The 17018-nt window shown below is 48.5% G+C and overlaps 1 long non-coding RNA gene across 1 annotated transcript; it reads left to right on the top strand.

The window, feature by feature from the left end:
• Positions 1 to 1283: 1283 nt before the first annotated feature.
• Positions 1284 to 10452, top strand: LOC109495548. Its single transcript, XR_002150997.3, has 4 exons — positions 1284 to 1936; positions 2714 to 2773; positions 7759 to 7833; positions 9089 to 10452. It is a non-coding gene; the product is annotated as an uncharacterized LOC109495548 (long non-coding RNA).
• Positions 10453 to 17018: the final 6566 nt, after the last annotated feature.

The following is a 17018-nucleotide window of genomic DNA, read 5'->3' as shown; positions in this document are numbered from 1 at the left end:
AGGGGAGGGGCAGAGAGAGAGGGAGACACAGAATCCGAAGCAGGCTCCAGGCTCTGAGCCGTCAGCACAGAGCCCCTTGCGGGGCTCGAACTCCCGAACCATGAGATCATGACCTGAGCCGAAGTCAGACGCTTAATCGCTTAATCGCTTAATCGACTGAGCCACCCAGGCGCCCCTAGTTTCCATTTTCTTAAAGGGAAAGTGGCAAAAGAAGGAAAAATTATCTACTCATGCTAGACTCAATTCTGTGGTACAGAATGTTAGTCCAGAAGGGCTCTTCTGCTGTTCCCTAACTCATTGGAAGTAAAGGAGGGTGATGGTCACCTGTATGCATATTTATTTTCCCCATATTTTTATGTGCACTGTCTAATTCAGACGGCATAGCTACCTTGTGATGAAATTGTTATCGTCATTATTACGTGTTCTGTGCTGGACGCTATTTTAAGCTCTATGCATCTATTAACACATTCAATCATTATAGCAACGCAAGGAGGTAGGTAGTATTAGCATGCCCACTTTCCAGGTGAAGAAATTGAGGCACCAGGAGGTTCAGCAACTTACCCAGGTCACACAGTCAGTGAGTGGTGGATTCCTATCGACACATCAGAGCCTGTGCTCTTAACCTCTTTTTATTTCAGCCCAGTTTCACGGTTGAGAAAACTGACCGCGTGAACGGACGCGCCCAAGAACACAGAGCAAGTAAAGGCAGCACCAAGGCCTATACCCAGGTCTGTCTGATTTTAAAAGCAGGCTCACTCCACCCACACCAAAAGAGTGAATTTCCTGATGTTGGATGGAAGCTGAAATGAACCTATAGACAAAAAAAGAAAGAAAGAAAGAGAAAGAAAGAAAGAAAGAAAGAAAGAAAGAAAGAAAGAAAGAAAGAAGAAAAGAAAAGAAAAGAAAAGAAAAGAAAAGAAAAGAACCTATAGCTTTCTGTGGACTACCCAATCAGATTTGCAGAGGTGAGACAAAGTTCCTCACAGTTTGTACCTACAGGGAAAAAAAAAGCTATAGAGAAAATATACAAAAGATACTTTGTAACTCCCTCGAGGTTTTCAGGTTCCACGTTTGGCTATGTGCTTTATTTATCAGGGCCCTTGTCGTTTCTTACCATTACCCTGCAATACCCAGAGGCCAGGAATATGCCCTGAAGGGCCTAACCTGGTTCCTTGTGCAGAATCAAGTCAAATAAATATTGTGGAATTGCAACCACCTGCCCGGTGCAGCATGGGAGCGTCCTCAAACAGGACTCCAGCAGGAAAGCTGGGGGGGGGGGGGGGCAGCCGTGGGCCGTGGTTTAGGAGGATCAAAGACGGGGAGGGATGTGGCTGCAAGTTACAGGGAAGAAGGAGCGGGGCAGCGGCCCCGAAAGAGAAACAGTTGCTGCTGATCAGTTACAGGGGCTTGCCGCCTTGCCTTCCCCCTTAGAAACTGCCGGAAGGCCTCTGACCTTCTCTTCTCTCTTCCGTCTCCTGAGCTCCCTCCCATGCTGCACGCCCCCACCTATTGCCACAAGGCAGTTCTCCCCGCCATCCCCAGACCCACCCCGGAGCATCGCCAGATTTAGAGTTCTGCGCCCGAGCACCGGGGCTGGCTGCTCCGGGGCTCGCTCCTCCAGCCCCGCCGCGGGCTCCGCATTGCGGCGGTGCGGGCGCCGAACCTCCCAGCGCGCTTTCCCGGCTGGGATCTGCAGTGCGGTGCCCGCCCCGCCGCCTCCCTGCCCCCGCACGGCCCCTGGGGCCCTGCGCCTAGCTGCAGCCGGCGGGTTGCATAAGCCCCGCGCGCACGGGCGCTGAATTCAGCTTCCCGGTCATCCAAACTCCTGGCCAGACGGTGAAAGATGCCATGCTGCTGGACCGTCCTCCCCTCTGCAGCTGTCAAAGAGCCGCGCCCCGAGACAACAAATCCAGACGCGGCAAATACCCTGTGACAGGTCAGAAAGGCGGCCTTGCCTCCTGGAGGCAAGTTCCTTCCTCAGGAAACGGGAACACTTGGGAAGGGGCCCCGCGCAAGCCTCCCCGCACCTGCAGGGCAGGTGACGGTCCCGCCCGCTCGCGTGGGCCAGGGAGAGCCAGCCAAGAGAAAGGAAGCACAGACTGGTTTGTGCTGACTCTTGTCGATTACCCCATAGGCTAATTGACGTTGTAGGTAATTGCCCCCAGCCTGACTTTACCAGAATGTTCTACCCTGGGAACAAGAATTTTCCCGGGGCTCCTTGAGACAGGCCTAATTGCCTGCAGGCAAGCATGAGGCACCCAGCCCCTCCTCTCCCATCGGCCGCAGCCACTCTCTTCCACCCCAAGGAGCCTCTCCGTTCACACTGGAAGACCAGGCTTCAAAAAAAACCTGCCCTCACCTTCATGGGGACGCTCCTTGTCCTGCAGAGCAAGAGGCTAGCAGCCCAGTTCACCAATCCTTCTGCCTTTGTTAGATGTAGGTAGCCACACCCACTGTCTTTATCTAGCAAGAACAAAGCATTTTGCAGGGTCTGCTTCAGTGCCCCCACCCCCACCCCAGGCAGCAAGAATGACCTAGAACCCCAGTTTGTCCTGGATTAAAGGGAGCACATGAGATTTTCAACTGTGAAAGTCCCGGGCGGACTGAGACAAGTTGGTCCCCCAAGGCAGGGTAGAGGACAGCAACACATTTTTTTTTCGCGGTGACTTGAACTCTGGACTAAAAGAATTTTTTTTTTTCCTTCCCAAAGTAGATGAGAGAATATTTGCTCCTTGAGGAGAGGCGAGGAAGAGGGACATCTCTTCATGAACAGGTGAGAAATTTGATCAAACTTGGTTGGGGATGTAAAGAGAAGTCTGGGGGGAGGTATCCAGAACCCTAATGGGCTTAATAATGTCCAGGGCATTTAATCTTCAGCTCTGCCTTGTTTATGCCAGCTGGAACCGGGTAAGCCATAAAAAAAAAAAGGCTTCCATATCCAGGATGGCAGGATGGCCTCCCCACAGCCCTCCCCTGGCTCTACCCACCATATACCCCAGCCACCCCCACTCAAACTTAGAATAGTCACAGCAGGCTTCTGCGTGGCATTTTCTGGGCATCGAATGTGGCTCTCTTGGAAGCAGGCGGCTACAGCATAATGGAAAGGGACCTGGCCTAGAAGTCGGGACACCTGAGTTGTCTTTTCATCACAGCGCCCTCCCCTCCCCTCCCCCCCGCCCTGCACTGTATGACCTTGGGCAGGCACTCAACTGTAAAGAGGAAAAAACAGTCCCTGCCCCATCCTCCTCCTGTTGTTATGACTGAGCTTCTAATGATTCCAAAGACTTAGACCCTCACCAGCAATTCCCAGGCTGGCTTAAGTCCTGATGTCCCAGGCTAACCCACTTTCGCCCCCATGTCAAGACTCATCAGATCCACCCCACGGGATTTTTTTTTTTAATGTGTATTTATTTTTGAGACAATGCGAGAGACAGAGTGCAAGCGGCAGAGGGGCAGACAGAGGGAGACACAGAATCCGAAGCGGGCTCCAGGCTCCGAGCTGTCAGCACAGAGCCCGACGCGGGGCTCGAACTCACGAACCGTGAGATCATGACCTGAGCCGAAGTCGGACGCTTAACCGACTGAGCCTCTCAGGCGCCCCTCCACTGGGTTCTTTTGTGCATCCTTTTTTGTACGTTTGCATACTCTCGAATAGATCTCCTTGACTCTGAGGTTTTCAGTTAAATGTCTTTCCAGATACGTTTTGACTGAATTCACACACCGTTCACGAGAATTCAGTCACATGGTCAGACACCCAAAGCTAGGGGCGGCGTGGAAGCCAGCCTTAACCAGAGGCTAAAAGCCTATAGCAACAGCTCAGATTTGGGGGCACCTGAAGATCTGCCGACCTCGGAAGAATTTGGGGGGCTGGACTCCCTAAACGATGAGCGTTTGAACCTTGAGCAGGAAGTTTCCCACTCTCTGCCACTTACTACGCGAATACCCTCAACTTCAAGTTCATCATCACTGTATCAACTATACACACACTGCTTCATTTAGAAAGTATTTCTCGAGTAGAGCGCACTGCATGAATATGTGGTTCAGGAGAGGTTTGCGAAAACTGAACGGAAAGATGGGCAAGTGATCAGAGAACTCTGGCCCAACCAACTGGTCAGCAGAAAGGCTACTCGCCAAGTGGTTCGGATGATAAGCAGACTCAGGGCTTCCTGAGATCCGTTGCTCAAGCTAGTGCCTATTCTTGGCTTACGGTCTCTGATCCCCAAAATTTACATCACTGTCTTCACTTATTTGGCCAATAATTTATGAAATTGGATTATCGTAATTTCAGCCTGTTGTGTGCTTGATGAGACGCACGAGATGTGTACAGAAGCATGATGAGATCCTGCCCCTGTAAATTGCCAAGTCTCCTGATGTGTATCTCTCCATTAAACCTCCCTGGCCCGTCCAAATTGGGTTTTTTAATTTGCGTGACGGAGGCTGTATTCATTCTAAGTTGAGATGCTCAACGCAGAGACCTGCTATCTCTCCTTCTTCTCTCTTAGTTTCTTTCTCTGCCTCCTGATGTTTTCGAAAGCTTTCCTTGTTCTTTTGTCAAGGAAAGGACGGGAAGCAAACCTCACCTGCTACGTCTGAGTGTGTATTCTCAGACCCGTTGATGGCAAGACAGAGAGGCTGGGCGAGGAAAGGGAGCAGAGCATGAGAAATTGCAGCCATGTGAATTCCAAAATGAATCTGAAATATCTCTGAAGCTATAATCTGTGTCAAAGCAGACTATAATTAAAAGAAAGGAAAACAATAGGCTCTTATCCACAGCTTTGTATTTTCTATGTAAAGGCAGGCATTCCAGGAAATAAGTAAACTGTGCCATTTAAGGAAAAAAACCCAACGTATCTTGTACTTCTGTGCCTTTGGGACAGGGACCACTATTTGTTCCTTGGTATGTGTTCCCTGCTGAACTCATCTGATACTTGGACAGAGACTGTATTTCCCACCCTCCTTGAAGCTGAACTTGGCTGGCTGGCTACCTTCTGGGCAATGAGCTCTAAGAGGAAGGGGTATGTGCAGCTTCTGCAAAGTATCTTCTAGCAAGCAGAAGCGTGCCTTCCCCTTCTCCTTCCCTCTGGGTGGCTGCAAACTTGGGGAAGGAAGGTGGATGAACCTGGTTCAGTGGCTCTCATACCGGGGGAGAGCCACTAGGAGACCCGCTATGACAAAGAGAAAAAAAAAAATCTGGTTTAACCCACTGGTATTTGGGATTTTGGCCACCCACGGCTCAACCTACTCCTTAGTGATCTACGCCTTCAACTTGTGGAAGAACACCTTTTATTCCGTCCACAATTAAAATGGCCACAATTACCGTTGACTGAGACAAATATGAGGAGGGTGTTACTTTCCTCACAGTTTTAGAAGGTGTTGGTTTTCGGAGCCTCAAGGATATATGTGAGAGAGAGGGTTGGGGCATGATTCGCTTTAATATGGTGAACAAAGCAGCCTGTGGGAAATAGATCTGTGTTGTAAATGTTATACATTATACAATAGGATATGTATACTTTACATATCCCATATATATAATATGGGGAAATATCTACATAGGTGATAAATAGATACAGATAAAATACCACTCAGCCAAAGGTGCAGTGAGCCAGGGTTCCAGGAGAGGCGCTGTTAACTAGCTGTTGGATGTATAAATTGGTAAGAGGTTTTGGAATCAACTTGTATAAATTGGTAAGAGGTTTTGGTATCAACCCTTCATGTTTATTCTCTTGTATACAGTAATTCCATTGTTTGGGAATCTATGGGAAGAACGTGGGCAAAGAGTGATGTCCAAAAGTTTCCTGGCAGCGCTGGGTGCTACAGGTTCAGACGATAAACCCACGTGCCAAGAAATGTCAGAGTTGGCAGTTAATGGCGTCCTTTTGCACAAGCTGATTTTCTTTTATAAAATGTTTTAACGTCTATTTATTAGTGAGAGAGAGAGAGAGACAGCGTGAGCAGGGGAGGGGCACAGAGAGAGGGGGAGACACAGAATCGGAAGCAGGCTCCAGGCTGGGAGCCCCGCGCGGGGCTCGAACTCACAAACCGGGAGATCATGACCTGAGCCCAAGTCAGACGCCCAACCCGACTGAGCCACCCCGGGACCCAACGTGAGCTGATTTTCACGGGGAAAGGAGCTTCCGGGAGGGAAGCCCGGCTGGAGGTAGTGGCCGATGGAGAGGGCCTCCACCCAGGCCCAGGGGTCAAGTCCACCCTCGGCGGTTTGGCGGGGGGGGGGGGGGGGGGGGGGGGGGCATCCACACAGGCTGGAGATGCTTTGCCATAAAGGAGACGGCGGCCTTGAAAGCGCGGTGCGGTGCTCAGGGAAGAAGCGGCGGCCCTGGCGCGGAGCAGCCGTCCCTCCGGGGAGAAGCCCGCTGGCGGGGGGGGGGGGGGGGGGGGGGGGGGGGGGGGGGACCGGAGCCGCGCCTTGGCAATGGAAGGGGCCGCAGCTGGGGGACCCAGCCCCGGAGCCGCTCCCGCTGCACGGGTGGCGGGCAGGTGCTGCCCTCCAGTGGCGGTGCGGCTGGAGGTACGGCCGGGCCGGGAGTGGACTCGGGGGTGGGGGGAGAACCGCGGGTGGGCTGTCCCGGGCCCCCAGGCGGAACCGATCCGGGGCGCGTACTTAAGACGGATGCGGGTGGGGCCGCGAGCGCTGCGATCCGAGCTACCGCCGTCCCATTCGCAGCCACGGGTCGGAGCAGTAACTGAAATGTACAATTAGGGAGAAAAATGAAGTGAAGTCGGATTTGTCGCATCACCTGTGGCCCTGACATGAACCGACGCGCCGCATTATCTTCCCTGTCCGCCTAAGCTTTCCCAGACGTCACAGGTGCTGCCAGCCCGGATACTGTTATTTCTCAGCAGGTGTCTGGATCTGATCAGTGGGTGGCACTTTTCGTGGTTTGCAAAGCGGAAGGAAAGGAGAGGCCATTATTTCTGGCGGGAGTTCTAGGCTCGAGGGGGGGGGGCGGGGGACGGGGGTGGGGGGCCAGCCTCTGGCAGGTGCTCAGCAGCAGTGGCATCGCAGAAATAATTGGGCTTCCAGACCTTGGGCTTTCCTGTTCTCTTCCAAGTGCTCTCTTCCAAGGCGACGCTGTATACAAGGTTATATAAGCCTCACATTTCCTGCATGAAACCCCTCCGTATTGAAGAATGTGGAGTGGCCTCTCTCAAAAGTAAATAAATGTTTAAAAAAAGTTAAAGAAAAGAAGGAAAAGGTACACATATAGTATAATCTCAACTATCTGAAATACACAAATAGAAATATACTAGTATGTTTTCTCTCTGTGGGTTTATAGGTGATTGTTTTCTTCTGTATATCTGTCTTATTTTTTTTAATTATCTACGATAAGTGTATATGTACTACTTTATAAAAGGAACTAATGTATGTTATTAAAATCGCCTAGGGGCGTCTGGGTGGCTCAGTCGGTTAAGCGTCGACTTCGGCTCAGGTCAAGATCTCGCGGTCCGTGAGTTCAAGCCCCGCGTCCGGCTCTGTGCTGACAGCTCAGAGGCTGGAGCCTGTTTCCGATTCTGTGTCTCCCTCTCTCTCCGACCCTCCCCCCTCATGCTCTGTCTCTTTCTGTCTCAAAAATAAATAAACGTGAAAAAAAAAATTAAAATCGCCTACAGGGAAGTTACTTAAGTATATATTCAATACTCAGCATCCGTCACAAATTCAACGTCCCATGCAAACACACTGAAATAATACTGTCTTCTTGGCATCTAATATTCACCATTTTTTGGTTCTTTTCCCACCAGCCCCAAAACAAGTAAACATTGTTACAATTTCAGATCTGAAAACAGGAAAGCCCCCATGCAGGGACTTCACAAAAGGTAAGCTCTGGAGGTGGCAGAAATTTTGTGAAATTATTCTGGGGAAACTGTTTCCCTCTCACTGCAAAGGAGAGGAGAATCTACCTCTGAGTCAGTGAGGGTTTGATATTGAGAAGGGATTTTAAGGGTCTTCAAGTGTCTTTATGTTTGGGTTTGCCCTTAATTCTTTTCCTTCACTTCGACAGCATTGCGGATGAGGATGGCCGCACTGCAGCTTTATGTCGGCTGTGGTCACAGAGTAATTGTTAAGAACAGTGCTCCCTTTGACTTCCAAAAGTGTCTCAGTTTACACAACAATGGGTATGTGTATTCTGTGCAAGACCTATCCAAATAGCAGTGACTCCGGTTTTAATAAAGATCTGTATACAGCCATATGCATAGAATCGCTCCTTAGTTAACCTACCAAGAATGGCATCTGTTTTGTTTTTGGTTTTTTTCTTTGTTTAAAAAGTGTGTTTTCTTTTTATTGAGGTATAATTGCCATGCAACAGTGTATTATTATACCTGAAGCTAACACAATGTTGCATGTTTTGGGTTTTTTTTTTAATGTTTTATTTATTTTTGAGAGAGAGGGACAGAGCATGAGCAGGGGAGGAGCAGAGAGAGGGGGAGACACAGAATCTGAAGCAGGGTCCAGGCTCAGAGCTGTCAGCACAGAGTCCGACGTGGGACTCGAACCCATGGGCCACAAGACCATGACCTGAGCCAAAGTCGGACGCTTAACCAACTGAGCCACCCAGGCAGGCGCCCCTGCGTGTTTTGGTTTTTGAGGAACTTCCCACTTGAGAGGTTGTAGGTGACTTCTGGTCTACCTGAAACCCCCCGTACCTTATATGTTTCCCTTCTCCAGGAGTTAGCTGGGCCCCTTGGGTTCCTCTTAAAAATAAATGTTTTATTTAAGAAAATACTAGTTTCTTGCATATCTGTGTTCCTATTTATGACTGCATAACACGCCTACCCGCTAGGAAATTCTAAGCAGCCATATCAAATGTAACCCTATAACCATGTCTTATTTTTCTCTCTATCACCAGAGCCTCGTCCAGCAGCACTTTGTAGAAATTAGACAACCCTGATTGAACGGAACTGAATTTGTTGTGTTACTAACAGAGCTGATAGAGTAGTCCATTATTAGGGTTTATCTATCTATCGTTTCTGTGTCTGCGGTTTTCCAGTCAACATCTTAAGAAGAAATATTGTTTTGGTGGGGATTTTTATTTGCTTTTTAATTTCCCTCTTATTTCTTCATCGTACTTAGGGTCAGCATAGAACAGATGCATCCATCATCTGAGTCACTGGGCTGGATGCTGGTGAAGATAAAAAAAAAAATCATTAACACAGAGATGCCGCCTTTGAGTGATAGTGTAGTACAGAAGATCAAACATATACATGGCACGTTTCTGGTTTGTCGGGCATAATCTTGGTAACCTACGTGCGTCTGCATTTTCTACTTGTTACCTGTGTCTCCTTTCTTTGCTTCTCTACGTGAGCTTGAGGGGTGTTTGGCGGCAGGATGGAGTGCTAATTTCATTGAGGAAGACGTATCAGTGAGGATCTGAGCCCATTCCTAGAAAGGCCTACAGACACTCGTGAAAAGGACTCTAGTCCCTCAGGACAAGACAATCCCTGCATGGCAAGTGCTAGGTGAACACCATGGAGTCTTAAAGGGAAAAGAGGTGAGATGGGCTCTGGAGGGACAATGAGAGGTCTTTTGCAGGAAGTGAGGGTGAACCGGGTCTTGCGATGAGCAGGAGGATGGCTCTTCCAGAAAAGACCACGCTATACAGACCGAGCTTGGGCCTTGGAAGAAGTTCTGGGACCCCAGATGGGGCACAAAAGCAGCGGCGTGATTCCATTTCCGCGGATTAGAGGAGACAGTCACGTGGACACAACTGGGGGGATGTCCCAATGCTGGCCGCATGGAACAGCGGATGCCAGTGTGAACCGAGCACTGGATGGACCCTTGCTCCCATGCGATGGCTTTCCCATATCTCCTCAAGCCAGACTAAACCCTAGGATGATAATGGCGGTGGGGAGAGAAGACTCCAAGTTGGCTGAGAAGACACTGCCCCATCCTAGCAAAACAGGGCTTGAAATTAACATTGGAGAGAGATTTGGAAAGCAAAGAAAACTAGGTTTCTCGTACACTTCTGTTTGTAGACTGAAATGTACACTTGCTATTTGTGTCTCCGTGATGATCTCAAAGATGACAAACTCACTAACTGTTCATGCCGCTGGCTTGGGAAGGGGGCAGGGGACACGCTTGTCTCCAGGGCCCATCATCAGTCCTGTGGTACATGTGACGTTAGAGATTGACTTGCAAAGCGGGGGTTGCGCAACAGAACAACGTGGGTCTGGACGCTTTCCTACCATCAAACTTACCATTTGCCTCGGTTCCTCCTGAACCCGATGGACAGTTTTCCCCGCGGTGCTAAATTTGACATTTCCGTCCCCTCATAAGCGTAAAAGTGGAGGTGTCAGAGCAAACAAAAGATTTCTTTTAATGATGGAATTAAATGTGTATTACACCGGTCAGCATACATGTTGCTTTGTTTCACGGAGCCTGTGGGTATCGTGTATATAACTACACATTTCCAAAAATAAATACATATTATAAGAAGAGTTTGCATCACTGTGTTCTTGAGTACCTCAGATTTACGAGCCTTTCTTGCCAAAATCAAGTCAGTTAGCTGATTTCCAACATGAAGTGGTCCTGCCTCGTGGAAGGCAAGGGCTCGTCAGGAGAACGAAACAGCAGCAGAACCAGCCTTCCCCAAAAAACATATTGTGAACATCAGCCTGGAAAATAGGCAGACAGGGTGATCGTAAATCCCCCTTTTCTCAATTCTCTTGAAATCGGCGTTGGCCGAGCCAGTTCAGATTACCCACGGGTCACTTTGCAGACATCTCTCGGGTGGGGACAAAAATCTCGCCAAACTCAGAACCACTGAGTGGCGTTTACGATCTGTCCCCCTTCCCAACATCTTGAGGTCCTAGTGGCACCTACGGATCGTAACAGCTGGCCGCGCACTCCCCGGAAGTGAAGGCACAGGTCTATTACACTGAGGCGGGGAAGAAATGGAAAAGAAGTCAGCCTGCATTTTTTTTTTTTTTTGGCTTAATGTTTTCTTCTTCCTGTGGCTGAGACTGTAGAGTAAGTAGGAGCTCGGCTCCGGAAGAGGCTTCCAGGGTTGCCTCCAAGGAAAATCAGCAGCGGCAGATGCTTCGTATTAGCTGTACTAAAATCTCACTTTATTTCACCTGGTTTGTTTCTTCAATCAAATCCATCAGGAATAAGATCCTAAAGGGACCTCTGCTTATAACATTTGCTATCTTTAGAGGCAGGCACAAAATTAAATATAATCCCCATTCAATTTGTTTTTTAATTTTTTTTAACGTTTTATTCATTTTTGAGACAGAGAGAGACAGAGCATGAATGGGGGAGGGGCAGAGAGAGAGGGAGACACAGAATCAGAAACAGGCTCCAGGCTCTGAGCCATCAGCCCAGAGCCCGACACGGGACTCGAACTCACAGACCGCGAGATCGTGACCTGAGCCGAAGTCGGCCGCCCAACCGACTGAGCCACCCAGGCGCCCCCCCCCATTCAATTTTTAAAGAATCACAGGGGCAGAGGGAAAGCAAAAGAGAATTAGTAACGACGCCGTGCTATCTATGGATCCTAAGATTATAGCTGATTTTTGTTTTCTCCTTTTTACTTTTGTGTGTCCTCCAGATTTAGTATTATAACCACAAATTTTACTTTTTATGTTTTTTTGAGGGGGGGGAGGAGTTTGTAAGAGCCCATGAGGAAAAAAATACTTTAAAGGCATATACTCTAATAACCGTGACATATTGAGGGATACACAGAACCGACAGGGAGTATGGTGAGAGCTGACCCTGAAAAGACTCTGGGGTCTATATCAGAATGAATAAATTGGGTTTAGCCCGGTTGAGTCGATAGGGATGGAAAATGGTTCTACCCATTCTTTGCGGAAGTTCTTATGCCAATATAATAAATTTTTCTTCTCAGCTGCTGGGCGTGTGCTTAGGTCAAATTCTATCTGATCCAGCGGGACAGAGGCACAATGAGATGCATGGCAAGCGGGTCTCCTTTGTGGAGGGGACAGCACCCCACCCCCAAGCATCTACTTGCATCCAGCGATCGACAACAGGGTCATTGAGCCTAGAAGAGGGTGAAAACCCGAGAGAAAGAAGGGAAAACATACAGCAAAACCATCCTTGGCTCTGGGATACATGCAGAAATCGCGGTTGGATCCCTTTGTTGTGGTGGTCACGGGGAGAAAGCTGTCACTGGGGTTGCCGTGAGATTGCAGGAACGTCGGACAGAGTCTGAAACGGACAAAGAACCTTTGCTGTGATGACCAGACTCTCTGAATGGGAGGGAGTCACCGAGCGTTTATGAGAACGGATGCTTTGAACTTGTGTGAACTCAGATACCTGGATGTATGGCGGGGGGGGTGGGGGGCTGTGTGAACCCACTGCATGGCCACCCGCTTTAACACCTCAGGGCTCAGTGGTCCTCTTATGGGACCCTCCCCTCCCCCACCTACACGTCCTTGGAACGCACGTTCTCACTCTTACAGCCAAAGAGCGTCCTGGAGGTAAGCCACTGCACCAGGAGGCGACAGACCAGCTAGAGAGGCAGGACTCAGCTCAGCACACCCGTCAGGTGGCCGGACTAGCAGCTCTGCTGACCATGAGGGCTGCTGAGCTTGCACAGTCGCAGAAGCCACAGCGGCGAGGAGTAGGGCTATTATCATCATTTTAAGAGCCCTCTTAGGGATCCCCAGAAACGCTGGGAGGAATGTGGCTTCGTAAGGGGCCCGGGAGCTGCATCCACAGGTGCGAGTGTAGAGCCTGCATGCCTGTTCCCGGGACCCCGTTAGATCCAAAAAGCTGACGTTGCCTGGGTGCAAACACAACAGCAGAAAAGGAGCCTCGCTCGTGGCTTCGTGTCCCTTAAACAGTTATGTAACTTCACATAGAGAAAACGCAAGCTCACAGCCACAGGAAGAGAACTAAGTTTGACCCACCACCCCACCTTCAGGGTGCGTCACGCTGAGGGAAAATGACATGTCTGTGGCTGCTTTGAGGGTGTTCTGGAGGATCGCTGTGTGTGTGCGTGTGTGTGCGTGTGTGTGCGCGCGCGTCCCAAGAAATATTGCCATCCGCTAGAACAGAACCAAGCATGGATGTGCTTTAAAAATCAGATTTTAAGTAGCGCGAAGGCCATGCTGCCGCAGACTGGAAGCGAAGGCAAATGACAATTTGAAAAGCAAGATGTGCAGGTTTGGAAGCGCCTGCTGCCGACTCAGAAAAGGGAATGAATGTTCTCGGCGCACCTGCCCTGAACCAGGCACACGATGGCCGTTTTGTCTCCTGCCCGTCAAACATGGCTCGTCTGGCGACAGATTAAGCAGCCTCCTTGCATTCATTGCTGCCTGCAAACTGCTGCTTCTCCCTCTCCCCTGCCTTCCCTGCAGACGCCGGAGACGGGATCATGAGACAATACTACCAACCCACCCTCTGGGTTGCAGGCTTCTTGAGAATCAAAGGATCCTGACCTTCATTGCTTGAAAATGCTCACGTCCGGTGCTGGACTCCGTCTCATTACACCTGCTGTGATTCTTGGCGGTGTCAATATCCACGTGGCCTGTGTTTTCAAATACTGGCCCGCTCTCCCCCTTCCCTACCCCTTGTTTTCCACTGTGCCTGAGATCCTCACTCCCGTGGTCATACTCTAAACACTGTCATCACCAGAGGATGACGTCTCCTCTGTCATGTTGACATCTTTTTTTTTCCTTTCCTTTTTTTTACAGTTATTTATTTTTGAGAGGCAGAGCACAAGTGGGGGAGGGGCAGAAAGAGAAGGAGACACAGAATCCCGAAGCGGGCTCCAGGCTCCGAGCTGTCAGCACGGAGCCCGACGCGGGGCCCGAACTCACAAACCGTGAGACCCTGACCTGAGCTGAGGTTGGACGCTCAACCGACCGACCCACCCAGGCTCCCCTGATTTCTTGTTTTAATGTTTACTTTTATTTGAGAGAGAGTGAGAGAATGAGTGGGGGAGGGGCAGAGAGAGAGGGAGGGAGAGAATCTCAAGCGGGCTCCTCACTGTCAGCGTGGAGCCCAACTCAGGGCCCCATCCCACGAACCGTGAGATCGTGACTTGAGCTGAAACCAAGAGTCTGACACTTTACTGACCTAGCCACCCAGGCACCCCGTCATGTTGGTTTCTGACCCACATACCCTATCTTTGGATCTCATTCATTCTAGTGTCCTGATTCCAACAACTCTTTGACCGCATTCCACTATGGCCCCAAATACATTGACCTTCCCACCTTCCCACTGGCTGTCACCTAAGGTCCTCACTCACCTCCCCTCGATTCCAGGATTCATCATTACTATCTCTCCCTTACATCCATGCCCCCTTTTCCCTCCTTCAATCTCATCCACTAACTCCCACTCTCCTAGACATCAACTTTCTGCTCTCTTCTCTCTCCCCAAACTAACAATTCCTTTCTCTCCTCCTTTCCCCTCTCAGCTGATAACCCTGAAACAATAAGACCAAACAGAAGCAAGCTTCCCCGTACTCCCACCACCAAGTTCCAGCATATACACCTCTCTTTATGAACCACCCGCTTTGTTTTTACAATGATCAACCATTCATGCTCCTTTCTATAGGCACGTATTCACCAAGACTCAGCCATCACACCCTCGGGGATCTCACTTCTACAATTATCTCCCCTCTCTCCTGGCATCAGTTTCCCCCTGTCTGTTGTAGTATCACCCATATTTTTAAAAAGGAAGGGAGGGAGGGAGGGGAGCAGAAAGGAGGGAGAGAAGGAGGGTGCGGAAGGAAAAGAAACCTCCCTCCACCCCACATTTCTGTCCAGCTACTATCCCATGTTTCTTCTCTTCAATGTGGTTCATCTCTTCGTTACGGCTAAAAGTCATCCCTAACAACACGCTATACTCTCTCCTTCAATTCTCTTTCCCCCGTTCTAATCAGACGTTAGTCCTCATTACTCCACGAATACTGTGCTTGCCAAGAACACCAATGACCTTCATGTTGCCAAATCCAACAACAAATTCTCGGTCCTACGGCCCCCACGTATCTGTACCTTGAGCCAGTTTCTTTACTGGTCCCCCAGAACACCACTCTCGTGGTTCATTTGACATGCCTGACACCCTTCTCAATCTCCATTTTGATTTCTCTCCTTCTCCCTCACTTCTATTAATGTAAGTGCTCCAGGAGTCAGTGCTTTGAAATCTTTTCTTCTGTGCACATTCATACCCTAAGGAATGACCTACAGGCTGTGGCTTTAAATACTCTCTTTCTGTGATGACTCTTGTATTTCTCTCTCAAACAGCTGGACTCTAACCATCTAAATCTAACTGCCTGGTTCACACCCTCACTTCGACACCTAATGAGGATCTCAAATGTAACTTGGTTAAAACAACTTTGGGTTCCCACTGCCTAACTTTTTCCTTCCCAGTCTTTATTCACTTGATAAATGAAAATTCCTTTTTTTTTCTGATTGCTCGTAACATAATCTTCAGTCATCTTTGACTCCTCTTTTCTTCCCGACCCAACATCAAACCCATCATCAAATTCCGTTAGATTTGCCTTTAAAATGAAAAAAAAGTTCTTAGATATGTCACCAAAAGTAGATACGTTGGACCTTATCAAATTTTAAAAATTTTATGCTTTGGGGCGCCTGGGTGGCGCAGTCGGTTAAGCGTCCGACTTCAGCCAGGTCACGATCTCGCGGTCCGTGAGTTCGAGACCCGCGTCAGGCTCTGGGCTGATGGCTCGGAGCCTGGAGCCTGTTTCCGATTCTGTGTCTCCCTCTCTCTCTGCCCCTCCCCCATTCGTGCTCTGTCTCTCTCTGTCCCAAAAATAAATAAAAAACGTTGAAAAAAAAATTTTATGCTTTAGAATATATGTCAAGAAAATTAAAAGGCAAGCCACAGATTGGGAGAAAATATTTGTAAAGCATAAATACGACAAAGGGTCTTGTGTCCCAAATATAAGAAGCATTCTTGTAACTCAAAGGTAAAGAAACAAACAAGTCAATCAAAAAGTGAGTCGAATACTTAAATACCATCAGAGAAGACGTACACACGGCCAATACATGTTCAACGTCATTAGTGATGAGGGACACGCAAACTAAAATCACAAGATACCTACTAGAATGACTACAATTTAAAAAAGGTAATAACAAGCTCTGGTGAGTGAATAGAGAAACCTGAGTCCTCACACATTGTTGAGTGTTAATACATAATGATACAGTCACTTTGGAAAACAGTTTTTCACTTTCTTAACATAAGAAATGCTTAATGCCAAATATAAGCTTACAGTAACATCCAGTAATTCTGCTAGGTATCTACCCAAGGGAAATGAAAACCTATGTCCACACAAAGACTTGTACATGAATATTCACAGAAGGATTAGTCATAGTAGTCATTAAGGAAGACCATCCAAATGACCATCAATTGGTGAAGAGATAAACAAAACGCGGTGTCTTCATGCAATGGAATACAATTTAGCAAAGAAAAAAGGAATAGACTACTGTTCTATGCCACAACCTAGATTTTCAAAAAGAAAATGCTAAGTGAAAGAACCAAGACTCAAAAGGTTACATGCTGTATGATTCCACTCATATGAAACGTCCAGGAAAGGCAAACCCACAGAGAGAGAAAGCATATTAGTGGTTGCCTGGGACCAGGCGTGAGACCAGGAGTGAAACGTGAACGGGAATTGGGGGATCTTTGGGGGCTGGTGGAAATGTTCTAAAACTGGGTTGGGGTGATGGTTGCATAAATCTAGAAATTTTCAAAAAATACTGATTGTACATTTAAAATGGATGAAGTGTATGGTATGTAAATTATGCCTCAACAGAGTTGTTTAAAAAATAGAAAACAATCTTCCAAATATGACCATTTTTTCACCACCTCTCCTACCCACCACCTCAGCCACTATCTCTTGTTTAGGTTACTTTACTAATCGAACTGAACTTTCTGCTTCCACCTTGACCCTCTAGAATCTATTTTTCATGCACCTGATGGATCCTTTCAAAATATAAAACAAATTGCATCATGACTCTGCCCAGAAATCTCTAATGACTCCTCATTCAGCTCGGAATAAAATCCGGAGTTCTGT

The sequence above is a fragment of the Felis catus genome, chromosome F1, assembly GCF_018350175.1.
Source record: "Felis catus isolate Fca126 chromosome F1, F.catus_Fca126_mat1.0, whole genome shotgun sequence".
Taxonomy (NCBI): Eukaryota; Metazoa; Chordata; class Mammalia; order Carnivora; family Felidae; genus Felis; species Felis catus.
This window is presented reverse-complemented; position numbering and strand designations above follow the sequence as displayed.